Genomic DNA, 16,654 nt, shown 5'->3' with positions numbered 1-16,654 from the left:
ATACTGGGTCATAACAGACTTGGTGGTTTATTTTTCTCCTTTAGTCATGGTTCTTCCTGGGCTTCAGGTTTGGAGATGGATCCTCTTTGCCTGCTTTCACTGGCTTTGTGTCTGTCAAGAGACTCCAAGACCGTAAGTCCATCTGCAGTTAGAGTTTAGTGGTCAGACCTGCGTCTCTCGTCTCGGTTTAACGTTCTCTTGTCAGAGCAATTTTTCATCTCCCCTTTCTGCAGATGTATATTTGACCTGGCTTTGTGTTTAGAGATGTACTGATGTTCCTGTTGCCGGGTGTGTTCCCTGTAGGGTTTACATGGTAGCTGTTCCTGCAGTGATCCAGGCAGGCTCGGAGGCCAAGCTTTGTGCCAGCCTTCTGCAGCCCAACGAGACCTTGGTCATGACCGTATCTCTGATGGCCGACGGGCAGAACAAGAGACTTCTCCACCAGAGTTCTGACCAAGAGTTTCACCGCTGTTTCAGTTTCAGGTCAGCCAGCACTGGTGGACTTCCAGAACCATTCCATTAAGAGTGGACTTTACTGCTCAGCTTTGATGCACGCTAGCTTCTTTGTGCAGCCAGCTTATTTCATGGGAAATGTCAATGGTGGCCTACCAGAACTTTTCTGTGATTCGGGCACCAATTTGTACCAGTTTTTGATTGGAATTCTAGTATATAATATAGAGACAAGTTACATATGTAACTTACAGTAGGCCGAATGCATAATGGGATCCCTGCAGTAGTTAAACGCTCTACCTCGAAGTGGCTAGTGGCACGCTCTTACCAACTGGGCCACACGGCACCACATCTGAATGTCCTATGTTATCGGTCCGTTTGTTCACCGGTGTTGCCCTGTTTCTGTCCCTGACAGGCCCTCGTGTGAAGAGCGACAAAGTGCAGAACTTTTAAGGTGGAGGTTCGAGGAGAAACATTCCTATCAACAGAGGAGAGAAGAGTGATGATCAAACCCTACAGCCCCATGACGTTCATCCAAACGGACAAACCAATCTACAAACCCAGGACAAACGGGTAATGTTAGAGCGGTAACAGACCTTGCGTTGTGCACAATCAGTCATCGACACCTCCAACGTTGGAGATTGATTCTAAATTGCATGTCATTCAATGCACGGCTCACCATTTCCTCTGCACTCACGCACTGTAAAATATATGAACCCCCCCCCCCACCAGACACAGTGTTGCTAGCTAGTACTGGCGGGAATTTTTACAACAAAATGCACAACAAATATTCTCCAAAAACGCTGCATCTTATGTGTGATCGTTTTACAAACAAGTTGTACATTTTAAATCATCACTTGGGAGTATAAAAATCACGATGTACAGTGCTTTGCAACCAACAACTTCCCGCTGGTTTGGTGCTTGTTCACTGGGACGATTCTTACTGGAACATCCTGAAGCAAGCTACGAAACCAGCCAATAAGATGCCATGTTGAGTAGGTGAAGGCAAAACAAAACTCAAAACCAAAAACCCATTGGCTTAACAATAAAGTGGGAATCACCAATATAACCCTGTTACATCGGTACACCTTTAGTCTGGTGCTAAGAAACAGGCCAATTAGGTGTTGGCATGTTCTGTAATGGTTTACTCCGGGGGCGTACCTTTTTGGGCTCCTGACCCCATTTTGACATCAACAGTTATCCACGACCCCACCATGCTCCCTTTGTTTATTTGAGGCTATAACTGAAGTACTGAAATCTGAAGGCAGTATTGTTTGAAATGCATCAGGCAATAATTGTGTCGAAAGTAACACCATCATTGCTGGCAATGTTGTTCCCCAGTCTGGTCCCGTCCACTCTGTTCTAACGTCATGCGTGTCTTATGGGGATTGTAGAGGGGAAACGGTAGACATCTGAAGAGCCTCGTGGTGCAGATGCAGTAAATCCCCTGGTTCACTCAGGATATGTACACTGGAATCAGGCTGGAAATCCTCAACCAGTATTTCTGGGAATCCTTGGAAGTGAGAAAGTTGCCTGAAATTATGCTTCTAATCTTCTCATTGGCTTTTTACAGTGCTTTTAGAGTCGTCACCTTGGATACACATTTTAGCCCCGTCAATCAGCTGGTGAGTTAAATATACGTTTGACAATAGTATTTTTAGTTCCGTCTACTATTTCAATCCAAGATGCAGAAGTGTCACAATACTGTGATGGACATGGCAGTCTGGTATTATGTACAGCAATCAACCAGCCAGGACATGAGGCTTCCATTCATATAGGTCAGATTGGAATGTATGGGCTCATCTTTTCCTGAGGTTGAATTGCAAATGCTACATGTGATGTTTACATTAAGTGACCAAGCCAATCACCTGTCTAGCTGTAGACAGCTATGCTCTGATGTTTTGGCATTGGAGTTCTTAATGAAACATGAACCCATCTCTTGTCTTTGCCCTTCACAGTACAACGTTGTGGAACTTGAGGTAAGATCCTTGTTAGTGTAACTTTATGTTGACTGTCAGTGTAAATACTGCAGCATTATGACTCCCCCTGCTAGCTAGGTCCTCATAGCCACCTACTGTACAAGTTATAGCTAAATATTTCCACTCAGCGTTGTGTGTAATCTGGACCCTCTTCAGTAGATGAATGTTGCAGATAGAACTGACTCCTTGTCCTGTATACTGTTGTGAACTCTCCACAACGTTGTGTCCTGCTGAACACGCCCCTTCCTATGAACCAACAGGATGTTAATCACAACCGGATTGGACAGTGGGTCGACACTACATCCAGTGGCAACATTCTGCAGCTTTCTCACCCCCTGAACTCTGAAGCACCTGTAGGATCCTATACCATTGTAGTGTGGATTGGTGAAGAGAAAATCTACCACAACTTCAAGGTAGAACAGTATGGTAGGTTGAGTTTCTCTTTCATGCTCGGTAATGTTTCATCACAATCCTGGAACGTTCTGGAGTTGACTGCTGTTCTTTTTATCTGTAGTTTTGCCCAAGTTTGAGATCAAATGAACCTCACTGACAAGATCAGCGTTGTTCAAGAGGAGTATGAAGTGAAAGTGTGTGCAGAGTGAGTAAACACTATTGGTGATGTACTCTAGTTACAAGGTGATGTGTAACTCCACGACATGTCATTAATTATCTCATTACGCTGGCAGACCTGGGTGTAACTACTATTAGAAGTATTACATTTACTTTCACGTTTCAAATTAAGGATTTGAAAATACAAGTAAATGCCATTGTATTTGTCACAACACATGTTTGGTACATGTTGCGGGTGCAGCGACATAGATGATCAATGTCAAAGGTATAGAATACAGTATAAACATATGAGATGAGTAATGCAAGGTATGTAAGCATTATTAGTGACTAGTATTCCAATGATGTCAAGTCTGTAGGCAGCAGCCTCTGCTAGTACTGGAGCTTCATTTGATAATACACTTGAAATTGTTATGCATTTGAGGATACTCAAATAAACACTTATTTAAATATAAAAGTCCTTAAATATGCATGGGGTCTGCATTAATGACCCATGCTAATTGAAGACCTATAGTGCTGCTAGGATCCCTGAGATTTGTTAGTGGCATTTCCATGAACAGCTGGTTCTTCGGTCATAAAGCGTCTCAGATTAGGATGGCTGTTCTAGGATCAGGTCCCAGCCTGACATGTGACCTCGTTCATTATGATCTATAGTTAAAACTGATCCCGTTCTGAGGCTCTATGAATACAGGTCCAGATTCATTGACCGTGTTAAACGCCTGACTTCAAGCCTTTAGGTCTTATGTTTTTAATATGGTAACTGGATGTAGGAAGTTGACACTTGTCTTGTTGTGAATTGAAATCAGATACACGTATGGGCAGCCTGTACCTGGTAAAGCAGGGTGAAGTTGTGCCGACCTTTGGACAATGCAGTGATACCAATAACAATTGACGAGAAATCCACAAGGACTTCCTGATTACACACCTCCATGCCACAAAGAGTCATTAGAGGTCTGTATGCTTTCCTGAAACGAGTAGTGCTGTTTTTACCAACATATTACATTTTGAATGGGATTTAAATGTGTTTTTATGTGTGATTCTGCTTGCTTTTCCTAGATGGACCATACTGGCTGTGCTTCTTATGTCTTCAACATGGCCCCTTTCACAAAGAATGCAGGAGAGAAATTGCTGGGAGACGTGTTTAGTTTCCATGCAGAAGTACAGGAGGAGGGGACCGCAAGTCCTCATCACAATCATTATGAGATGCGTCATGTTGACATTTCACTTCAGCTGATGGCATGACTACTTTTCATTAGATCAGGTTCCCTAACTGTCCTGGGGTTCCCCTGGGTTCATGTTTTGGTTTTTGCCCGAGCGCTACACAGCTGACTGAAATAACCATCTCCTAATGTAGTTTTGATTTGAATCAGCTGTAGTGCCAGGGCAAGAAACTACAAGGTGCACCCAGGGGGTCCCAGAAACTGAGTTTGGGTGACTCTGCGTTGGCAAAAAGAGCTTTTTGACCGTTGGTGCTGCAGCAGGGTTTTATATAATGCTGTTTTAATATTCTGTGGAAGCTGCACTGCAATTCAGTTTCTGCATTGTGAAATATACCGTATTTGTTTTCATTTGACAGGTATTACACTGTCAGAGGGAAAAAATGTAGAGCTCTCCTATGTGATTGGAGAATTCACATTTGTTGGACACGCCCAAATCTATGAGCATGGATCAAGTGCTCGAAGGCAAGGTAAGTCCAAATGGTGTTCCTGTTGCATTGTGGATGCTTGGTTTGTCCTGCTTCCTGAACTGCTTCCGCCCTTTCCTCAGATAAATGCTGTTCGATATAACAACACACCCATCTCTGACATGTTAGTCTACCTGTTGGAGGAGAAAGGCTGGTCCTCATATCTACGACTACAGAACCTAACCACGGACAGTCGCGGTATTGCCAGGTTCTCCGTCAACACAACCAGTCTGCCCAAAGAGAATATTAACCTCGTAGTAAGTATGATTCCTTCTAGGTTTGAGAGACTTTATACTCGATGCCAGTGTCTGGGACTAAACAATATCTACATTTTAAATAGAACTATAACTAATTAAACGTATACTCTTTATTATATCTGATTAATAATGTTAATTCATAAGGAAGGGATTGTGGGTCTTTAAGCAAAAAAGGGTTGTTAACCTACGGTTGAACCGACTAACTTAGCTCTGGGATGTTTAGATCAGGTAGAGTTTTCCATTATCTGGAACTGCCTTCTAAATCGTGATGGATGAAGGCGAAGATTCCAGAAGTTGATCTGGATAAGTGTGTCTGGAGTGAGCGAGCTCGTGGGTTGGAATAAACTTTGAACCTGTTCTGTCCTGGTCATAGGTGGAAAGACATTTTATAACCTATGACGTCATATTTTGTATTTTAACTGTTTGTGGTTTCATGGCAGCGAGCTCCGAGGAAAATACCATCTAATTTTGATAAGACTGGTCCTGTCTATTTTATACAAATGAGAATCTTACAAATTCTTATAGTGCATTTAATTAATGAACACATAGGAATTATGACATTCCTGTGTCGGGGGAACCAAAATGTGCACCGCTTGGGGTCCCCAGGACAGTTGGGGAAACGATGCCCAGAGGTCATGACCATAATCACAGGCTTGGTGGAAGTAAGGTGGATCTGTTACCATATTGCTTCCTGTCATCCTCTCAGATCCCCACTGTATATAGGACGGGGTTGATTTAGGATTGTGCCTTTAGTTACTATTCCTTTTGTTCCTTTCCAGGTGAGCGACTCCCCCACAAGTGGAGTACCCAGGATACAGGGTCCCCTATTTCAACAGAGGGCAACACCTACTCGCTGATCCTTCCCGCTGCCCTGACATTAAACCGTCCAGCTCCCTGGCTATTCAGAAGGTGGAGAAACCACTGGCGTGTGGGCAGGCGGTGTCGATCACCATCCGCTATGCCATCGTAGGGGAGACTGTCCCAAAGGGCTCTGTGGCTGTCCTCTACCTGGTGAGTAGAACCAGGAACAACCTGCAAACCCATGGTGTCTCTCAAACAGCACCATATTTCCTATTTGCACTCCTTTTGACCAGGATCATTTCAGGCCCCAGCCACACTTTCAAAGGAAGGATGTTCCTAAACTACACCAATACTCCTAATCAACCACTGTAACCCAACCTTGCTCATGTTACAAATTGGAATTGGTAATATATGAAATAATACATTTAGCAAATTCATAACCTATATAAAATGGATGATGGGCATCTACAAATGAATAGGTGCTAACGTATCGTATAATTGGAGTCCTGGATTTGTTAACCGTGTTACGTCTACCCCATGAGTCCAGGTTGCAACGTCTCCACTCTGTTGCTGAGAACTGTTTCCTTTCCCTCCAGGCCTTGTCCAGAGGGGTCATAGTTCAGCATGGACACATCAATGTTACTGTGCAGCAGGACAGTCCTGGTGAGTGAATTTCATTAAGCGATTCTGAACGTTCTGGAAGGTGATTAATGAGTGACCTGCTCTTGCGTTGTAGTAGCCGAGGGTGACGTCACCTTGACGTTGGCAGTGGTCCCAGAGATGGCGCCGGTGGTTCAGCTCCTGGTGTACAGTATGCTACCCAGTGAGACTGTCATCGCCCACAGCATGAACTTCCCCACTGAGAAATGCTTCAGGAACAAGGTGTGTGTGTGGAGGAGTCTGGCATATCCCCAGTGACTGTACATCACAAACATTGTCATTTTTATGAAAGGTGTCCAGTATTTCCATGCAGACTGTATCATACCTGGAATAATGGTATCTGTCTGCCAGGTGTTGGTGGAGTTCTCTCCCGCCAACGCTGTCCCAGGGGAGGAGAACACCCTGCGTCTCTCGGCCCGGCCCGGTTCCCTCTGTGGCCTCAGTGCTGTTGACCAGAGTGTTGGCGTCATGGAGCCAGGGAAGAGGCTGGATGCTGACAAGGTAACACGGCTCACTGAAGTGAACAACAGTGGTACCACCATACCTACTGTTTTGGTGGTGCTGGGAATACAACCAGTGACTACAGCAGACATGGAGTGGATCTGTTCACTGTTGGGAGCTTTTATCAAATGTGATGGGACTTTCTCTGGCTTGGAGGCCCACTTTCTATTGCCTCTCAGTAACTGGAAAGCACCTCCTTATTGATGGGACAACTTTCTAAACGTTGAGCAATGGACAACAAAATGGAGCTTTTCCCCAAGTAGTGGTTTGTCTCTGTTTGGTCCCCAATGAACAAGGTAATTTCACACCTCCCTGTTGTCCCTTTCCAGATATTTGATTTGTTACCGGTCAAGGAGACGACCTATATTCCCTACGAGCTTGAAGATCCAGCAGCATGTTTACGCGTTAGACCAAGGAGATCCATAATACCACACCCATATGGACCGTCTGAGCAGACAAATGATCCTTACGCAGTTTTTCAGGTAAATATTTCTGCCCTGTTTTCTCAACTTGAAGCCTCTTTTTCTTCTTTCTGGGAAGAATCAGTCACCATACTGTTACAATGTGTTAAACTTAATAGAATGACAAAACGGACTTTTATTACTAAATTGGTTCTGCTATTTCTAGACACTGGGACTGAAGCTAGCGACTAACCTGGATATAAGAGTACCTTCCTGCCTCAGTTACCAGGGGAACCAGTACTATCGCTCCTATGGTGAGATGTCCTTCCCAACCCTTATTCTCATTGCCAAGTCTAATGAATCTTGGGTTATGGATGACCTTTTGCTAGAATAACAAAGCCTGGTTAAACTGGTCTAAACACTACATGCACTCACTGAGCCCAGCAGCATTCAGTCTATTTTTAACTTGACACTAATGGCCATGTTTTGTGTTGGTAGTAGCTTACAGCCATATGGCTGGGCCTGGATCAGCGGGTCCTCGACTTGAAATGGCTGCGGCTGGACTTGCCGCTCCACCTCCGCCACCCATACAGACGGTCCGTACATTCTTCCCTGAGACATGGATTTGGGACCTTGTGGAAGTTGGGTAAGTGGTCTGCAGAGTGAGGCCGACCTCTGAAAGCCCTCTTAGCTCTTGCCTCATATCCAAACAGTAGTGGTGTAGATCAGGAACCTGAACCTCTGTGAACTGTAGGCCAGCTTTCTCTTAGGAAAGACCCTTTGACCTCCATGGGTGTCCCTGGTTAGATGAAGCTTAAATGCATTTGTAACAACAAATGGTGTTGAAATTAGTCCTTCTCTATTGCTCACTTGGTGGCTTTCTGTTTGAACTCTGACCTCTGTATTCCAGGGAGTCTGGATCTTTAGATGTCCCCCTGACAGTCCCAGACACCATCACCACCTGGGAGACTGAGGTCTTCTGCCTGGCCCCCAGTGGCTTCGGTCTGGCTCCTCTGGTGGAGCTCACGGTCTTCCAGCCCTTCTTCCTGGAGCTCACCCTGCCCTACTCAGTCATCCGGGGAGAGCACTTTGAGCTGAAGGCCACTGTGTTTAACTACCTCTCCAAGTGCATCATGGTACGACACTGCACCAGGATGGTTTCTTGAGTTGTATTGTTTGTCGTACCACGTTATCTTACGCCGTGTTCCTCTTTGGCAGGTTTCTGTGACTCCAGCTCTTTCCTCAGACTACACTCTCACAGCCTTGCGTGATGTCCAGCACTCCTCGTGCTTGTGTGCCAATGGACGAAAGACCTTCAGTTGGACAATGGCCCCCTCTGTCCTGGGTTAGTCTTCATCTGTTCAAACGGCAGAATGGATGTCAACCTGAGTTGTGTACTGTCACCGTACTGGATGTTGTGTAACCTGCGCTGTACTGTGTGTAGGGGTTTTGAACGTGTCTTTTAGTGCGGAGGCTGTCCGGTCCCAGACTGAGTGTGAAAATGGGGTTGTGAACGTACCGGAGAGAGGACGCGTTGACACGGTCACACGGAGCCTGCTGGTGAAGGTATGTAGCCTACTGCTGTGGGAGAACTAACGTTAGGTAGCACAGATACTGTCTAGTGGAACTGCCTCTGAAATGAATCCCTCTCCTCCCCTCCAGGCTGAGGGAACAGAGAAGAGCCACACCTACAACTGGTTGCTGTGTCCTACTGGTCAGTAATGAATCAACGTTGAATGTTCACGGTGGTTGACGTGATCATCTTCATTCAGCTCCTCTTTGTGTCCACAGGAGAAGCTCTGACGGAGGAGGTGGAACTGCAACTTCCCAGAATGTGGTGGATGGCTCTGCTAGGATTTCCCTCTCGGTTCTGGGTAAAATAAACCATTGTGTAGGGGTGGGAAGATGACCCTTCTCCAGTGACGATGCTGCTGTTTGCTGAAGAGGACAGTCTAACAGAAGTCCCTCGTTTCTCTGTAGGGGACATCCTGGGTCGGGCCCTCAACAACCTGGATGGACTGTTGCAGATGCCGTATGGGTGCGGGGAGCAGAATATGGCCCTGCTCTCCCCCAATATCTACATCCTGGAGTACCTGAGGAACACAGAGCAGCTCACGCCAGCCATCCTAAAAAAGGCCACCAAGTTCCTCACTAGTGGTAGGAGAGTCCCTTAAAATCTGTCTTGATAAGATGCCAAATCCACAAACCGGGCTGGATTTGTCCAATTAGAGGATTTCGTTTTCTATTTTAGTGTTTCTCCACGGTTTACCCTGCTGTAACGGCGGAGCTGCATAACAGATGATATCAATGTCTTAACATCACTGACCCAACACATGGTTTTCTACTGAAGTCATTTGATGGTAGAATATTGACCCAGTCTCATAGCACCCTATTCCTTACATAGGGCAGGACTCTCCAACCTTGTTACTGTCCTGTATGTAGGTTTTCCAACTCCAATCTCGCCCCCTTCTAATAATTAGCTGGTTGAATGGGGTTAATTACAACTTGGTTGGAGGGTAGCTCTCCGTGAACAGGGTTGGAGAGCCCTGAGATATAGGGAGCCGTTTTGGGCACAACTCTGGGAATAGAACAAGCGCTTGGTCACCGTTGATGATGAAAACCCACCGGCAGGTTACCAAAGGCAGCTGAACTACAAGAATGCTGATGGTGCGTACAGCACGTTTGGACAAGGCTTGGGGAACACCTGGTGAGTACTTGGCTTGTAAACCTACTGGTAAAAACCACTGTTTCAATGACGTATTGACCAATCAAATGGCATCTCTGGCACGGAGACGATGGATAGGACAGCTGACGTGTGATGTCGTGACTTGGAGCTTGACGATATTATGTCAGGGCTTTTAAATGAATCCACTTCTTTCTTCAGGCTGACTGCTTTTGTCTTGAGATCCTTTGGCAAAGCCCAGTCTTTCATCTATGTTGACCCGGCAACGATGGAGCGATCCAAGACTTGGTTGGAACGTCAACAAGGCCAACATGGCTGTTTCAGAACTTTAGGGAAGCTCTTGAACAACCGAATGAAGGTATTTATATTGTCTGTTTGGTCAGACCGGCCATAGTTTGATTTCAACAGGCCAGATACAGTTGGTTTCTTGACATTGTTTTCTAGGGTGGAGTGACGGATGAAGTCACACTGACGGCTTACATCACTGCATCAATGCTGGAGCTCAACATGTCCGTGACGGTAAGTAGCTTCACTCCACGGAACCATTTCTCACACCGTCATTACAGGCAACTCATTCAGCCTCCTGTATGAAATCTGTCTTACATCAACTGTCATTTACAGCTTCTACGACGTAGTGAAGTAATTTCTCTGCAAGTAGCCTATGAAATAACAAAGAATGGGCTTAGATATGTAAGGGAACACCCCTGAAATGGACAAAAATGAATGGGAAGTCATTGGCACTGGACAAACCATATACACGGTGTCCAATACCACTTAATTCGGCGTTGTTTCGTTCAAAGTTGCTTTGCAAATGCCATATGGCAAATGCCACGCTCCACTGTGGCTTTTCATATTGCAAATGCAACAAGTCAACATCAAAAAGCAAAATTGTGAAAGTGAGAAGAAAAAAATCAAAAACCTAGCAACCCTTTAAAGTGCTTTCTGGACCGTTTTTGAAATTCTTTAGACATTTTTATTTTTTTTGTCAATTACACATGTGTAAGTACTGTGTGGATATACTTTTGTCCAATTTTATTATAATAAAAAAAATGTACTTGCGCATAAGGCATACATTTTGTCCATTTTTTTTTTTGGGGGGCCAAATGTCATAAGAAATTTGACATGCTCAAAAATCCTGCAGAAATGCAAAATTGACTGGCCTGATGAACACAGGATGGCCGGGCGTTGATAGTGGTTCTCCATCGCTCGTTGTGTTTCATTATGTCCATTGGTTTATGTTTTCTCATTTTGCAAATTAACTGCATTTGCAATATTGTTCAATGGGCATTTACCATCACAAATTTGGCATGCTATAACAATCCTGCAGGAATGCGAAATTGACTGGCCTGATGAACTCGGGATGGCTGGGCAGTGATTCTGGTACCTCACTGTTTAAACATATTGCAAATGTACAATAGTCACCAGCAAGTCACTGTCCATCAGTCAATTAGATATCATTCTGACACCAAACCCACTTTTTCCAACTCGTTTAGTAGCCAACTATCACATAGTACAGAGCTTTCACAACGCCTTCTATTCAAACTATAATAAAAACATAAAACGCAGTTTCGTTCAGCTGCGGGTCCAGTTCGGATGTTGTGTAGGCCTAGCTGAGACAACCCCCACCTCCAGGTAGACCTCATAGTGGCCTGATGGATTGTAAATCCAAGACTGGTTTCGGCATTCAGAACCCACATAGGCTTCAGGTTGAATTTAGGAATACATTGCCTGCACTCCTATGGAGAGAGTCAATGCAAACTGTTTGATGTAAACACCTTCTTTTAACTGTTAAGGGTTAATGCCACACGGTCAAGGTTAGGCTTGCGCGGATCAGGGAGGACCTCCAGGAACGTACCTGAGGTCCCGAATTGTGCTTCTCACCCTAACGGTTCTCTCCAGTCACCCAAAAGCAAATGACATTGAGGGCCAGGCTTCATTTGGACCTTCTCTTTTTCAAGGTCGCTGCACTCTCAGGGCGAGCTACGATCCCAGCGGGCGTCTCGTTGAACTCTGCAGTCTGGAGACTATGGTGATCTCATTTTTAGTGTTGCTTTCAGAATGCCATTTTGGTGACGGTCCCTCTCCGTTTAAACATATTGCAAATGTACAAAGTCAACAAGCAAGTCAGTGTCCATCAGTCAATTAGATGGCTTCTAAATGACTTGGAAAGAGGTTTGGTGTCAGAATGACAACTTATCCATATTTCAGAGCAGGCCCATGAATTCACAGCGCCTTCAGTTTAAAACATAATAAAAATTGTAAAACACAGTTACGTTCTAGCTGCGGCCAGCTCTGACATTATGTGTATGCCAAGCTTAAGGCACTCCCCAAGTTTCGGCTCGATAGGTCATTTGGTGCAGCGAGACCTAATTGGTGCTGAAAATCCACTTTCCATGTCTTGCTACGGGGTCCTTGAATGAGCTATCGGACAAAAAAACGTGGGTTCCGTCTATGGGCCGTTAAGAACTAGTCTTGCGAGGGACATTTCTAAAATGTTGTCATTTTCGTGATGCAAAATGAATTGAAGTTATTGCAGCACAGGCTGTTTCTCAGTCAAGGAACCTTCTAGAGCCACGTAACTCCCATCAACTGGGTCTATAACAGGTTTCTAAACATTCAGAACTCTAGGTTGTACGATTCTTTTAAATGACAAAGGTAACTATTGCTGGTTCTGTCTCTTATTGACACCAATGGGTCCCTCCTGCCAAGCTGTGTGTGTGATTTAGTTTTTGCTTTGAAATTTTATGGGAATCGTGACTGATTTACAGTTCATGAAATTGCCTAATCACATATATGAACCTTTGAAAATGTCTGACCATTTTAACCCTTCAAAACAGCCCACTATGACAAACCTAAGGCACTTCCGTCGGCACAGGAAGCTATAAAAACTCATATCCTGATTGGGGTATGCCTTTACAGAATCCTGAGTTGTCTTTACGTTAAGAACTGAGTTATTTTACGGAGGGTTTAGTGAGTTATTTCAGAAAATCACAAATCTCAAAGCTCCGCAGCACACTTTAAAAGGTCGTATGAACACCCTGCAACTGGATCTGTAACTGTTTAAAAAAACAAAAACATCACCAATTTGACTTTTATTTTGATTTCTCTTAAATGACAATAGATAAATGGCTGGTTCTTTTTATTGACACCAGATGGTTCCTTGACTTTGACGTGAAATGGAAAAAGGTATTGCTCTATTTTCATTTTGGACCTTTTTTTCCCAGAAATGGCCATAACTCATTTGCAATAGGACTTTCTCAGAACCAGGAAATGTGCTGTAGTCCCAGATCTGTTGGTGTTGTCTGATTTTTTCAGCTTTATTTTTAGAGTGCCATGCCTCTTTAGCAGGGGACCTCTGCATACACACAAATTATACCCTTTACAAATGCAGCGTAATAAAATGTACAAGGAAAACAATTCTGTTCTAAGCAAAAAGTGTTCCCTAATCAACAATTTGAACTGCCTGAGGCCCCAGAACAGCAAGTTGAATGGAACCCAGTCCAAACTGATCTGGGACCAGGCCGGCTTTTAATGTGCTGCTGTCATTCTGTGCTCTAGGATCCTGTTGTGGACCACAGCTTGTCTTGCCTGAAGAACTCCACCAGTGATTTGTCCAACACCTACGCTACTGCTCTGCTGGCCTACACCTTCACCCTGGCAGGTGACATGGAGACACGGGCCCGGCTTCTGCAGCACCTCGACACCATCTCATTTCAAGAGGGTGAGCTATATCCTGGTAGCGCTGTCTTGCCTTGATTGAGCATGCCTGGATAATGGAGTACTCCTAAAAGTGCAAAGAAGAGAAAAAAAAATACTCTTGCTACTAAAATAGTTTTGGACATGACTTGGGGAGGTCAGAACTTTGTATTGTGTAGTCTGTATTAGGATGAATAAACTAGTCCTTATTCTGGTGTGTGCTCCTCAACCCTCAGGTGGTCTCCTGCACTGGTCCCAGTCCTCCTCGGAGACCTCACCCTCCCTGGAGGTGGAGATCAGCTCCTACTGCTGGCGTCCTCAGCGCCTCTTCTCGGTCTACCTCTGACCTGGGCTACGCCTCCCGCATAGTCAGGTGGCTGGTGAGGCAGCAGAACGCCTACGGAGGCTTCTCTTCCACCCAGGTATACTTCCTAAACACCAGCGGTCTGAAATGGTGCAGTCGTACGAACATTGACTTGTATCAGACCACAGTGCATGTGTTCTTCATGTCCAACCTGGTGAGGCTCACTGATAGAGCCTAGAAACCATCATCGTAATGGATGGTATTGGGATTTTGTCACTTTAGCAACTGTTCAATGTGAGAAATATTCTATCCTTTAAAAGTGCCTCTTCATTTTGAACTGATTGTCCTGTGGTCTGCATGTCTAGGACACGGTGGTGGCCCTCAGGCCCTGGCTCTCTACTCCACCAGGGTGTTCAGTAGAGGAGGAGCCAGCACAGTGACGGTAAGGTCTCCCAGTGGGGACCGGTGCCTCTTCCATGTGAACCAAAACAACAAGCTTCTGTACCAGGAGAGGGCGCTGCAGGACACAGAAGGGAAGTACAGCGTTGAAGTGCAGGGCAGTGCTTGTGCCTCAGTGCAGGTCAGTGAATACACATCTCTCCTCCAGTCCTGTGGCGCAGATGCACTTTAATACACATTACAGGGAAGCTGTTTCTTCCGGCTCATAAAATGTTTGTATTCGGACAGGATGGTTTCCCTGACTTCCTCTTCTCTATCCCAGGTGGCGCTCCGCTTCTAGCGTCCCTACTCTACCAGAAGCACAACGCTCAGTGTCAGGTGACTCCAGAGGTGGACTGCAACAGGAAGTCTTTGAGACCCAGAGTCACGCTGAAGCTCCAGTCTCGGTCAGAATGAAGGACATATTTGTATTAATTATTTTAAATGTGTTATCTTGGAGCGTGACTTGCAGAATGGGTTTGACCCAAATGAATTAGTTTTGTTATACCTGTATCGGTTATTGACCTAATAGTTGGGACCTCGGCTTGGATCAGTCTTATCTGGTCTTTATGGCTAAAATAATCCAAGCATTTGATTATTAAAATCAGTTGTCAATCATCTTTCTCAGATATCATGGAAAGGAGCTCACCACCAATATGATTATAGTGGATTTGAAAATGCTCTCTGGGTTTCTCCAGATCCAGACTCTTTGGGGAGGGTGAGTTGTTGTGACTGTTATCCATGGAGGTCTTGCCTCGTCTGTGTCCCTTTGTTTAAGGATGACGGTTCTTTGTCCATGCAATATTAATGACTTGTCTTCACAGCTGAGGGGGTTCAAGTCAAGTGGATCGTGTTGATATCAAAGATGACCATGTGTTAATGTACTTGACAGAGGTGAGGTGAAAACCATCTATCGGTTTTGAAACCATTCACATGGCACTTCATATAATGGGCTTCATTTAAACACAATATATTTTGATGTACAGTAACTTCTGCTTTGATCATTGAATGACCCGTATGTTTGTTTTTCTCCCAACAGCTGACATCACTTCCTTTCCGCATCACCCTGGACTGTACAGGAGCTCCCAGTACAGAATCTAAAGCCAGCAGTGGTCAAGATCTATGACTACTACCAGCCAAGTAAGTTACTCTACTAACCCTCCCCCAAAACATAATTTATTCCCCCCCTCTCTTCTGAGGAACATTTGGTCAACTTGTTTTCATTTATTGAGACGAAGCTGTCTTACGGTTACAGGTGACCAGGCTGAGACAGAATACGTCTTCCCTTGCAAGTAGGGCTTCCGAGCTGGTGAGCTACTTGAAATCTGGAAGTTATTGGTGCTGACTTGTGTACTATACGTGATTTAGGGAGCCAGTCTTCCTTGAATCTAAATGCTGGTCAGTTTGCTAAAGGATTCATTAAATGTCTGCTCCTCGACAGATGGAAGATGACATTGCTGTCACACCTGCAACCATTGAGGCGTCTTTCAAAAACTATGGATATTGAAATAAAATGTTTCATTGGAACCCTTTTCTGGAGTGATTTTGTCTCTGAGCAGTGAGGTGAATATTGAGGCAGTGGTGTTCATCCTGGGGTACATTAAGCAATGTGATTGGGTCCAGTAAACAGAGCAGTTCTCTGGAGGTGTAGTTTCCATCTGTGCTGTTAATTGAATAAGCCAACTGTGTAAATGTTGTACGCACCGTTGGGTTTGTCATCTCTTTTGCTCCTCAGTCTGTGACATGGACCCCTGTAGTTGTGAAGGCCTGCTTCTCATCAGGGAATGGGTCAGGACTTTTTACCACTAAATGATATAAACTTCTTACTAGGTATTGAGTCCTGGTTATGACTTCCTGATGAATGGTGTGGACAAGGCAAGATGTGGTGGTAAATGCCTCACAAATCAATGAGATTGACGACCCAACAGATACTCTAGAGCCCTACTGACAACACGACTCGCGTCTCGTTCGTAGACTTTAGTATGCAAACATACTGGGATTAAGAGTAGCTGTGAAAAGCAGTGTTTGTGACCTGACAATGGGACAGAATGTTCTGGGTTAACGGACAGCTCAGCATGTACAGTAAACTAAGCATTCGCTCTACTTTTGACAGTACAATACTAGATGTTTCGGTTCAGAAGATTTAGCAAGCCCTTTTGATTGGCCAGTACTCAGCAATTCTTAAACAATAGTGAACACATATCACCATGTAAATTGTTCCATGAGCTGAAAT

General features: G+C 44.8%; 1 pseudogene; it reads left to right on the top strand.

The window, feature by feature from the left end:
- The first annotated feature begins 46 nt into the window (after positions 1–46).
- LOC135537964 (alpha-2-macroglobulin-like) lies at positions 47–15,925 on the top strand (annotated as a pseudogene).
- Positions 15,926–16,654: the final 729 nt, after the last annotated feature.

This window comes from Oncorhynchus masou, unplaced genomic scaffold, assembly GCF_036934945.1.
Source record: "Oncorhynchus masou masou isolate Uvic2021 unplaced genomic scaffold, UVic_Omas_1.1 unplaced_scaffold_877, whole genome shotgun sequence".
In the NCBI taxonomy this organism is placed as follows: Eukaryota; Metazoa; Chordata; class Actinopteri; order Salmoniformes; family Salmonidae; genus Oncorhynchus; species Oncorhynchus masou.
The sequence above is the reverse complement of the archived record's forward strand: the minus strand, read 5'-3'. Positions and strand labels throughout refer to the sequence as shown.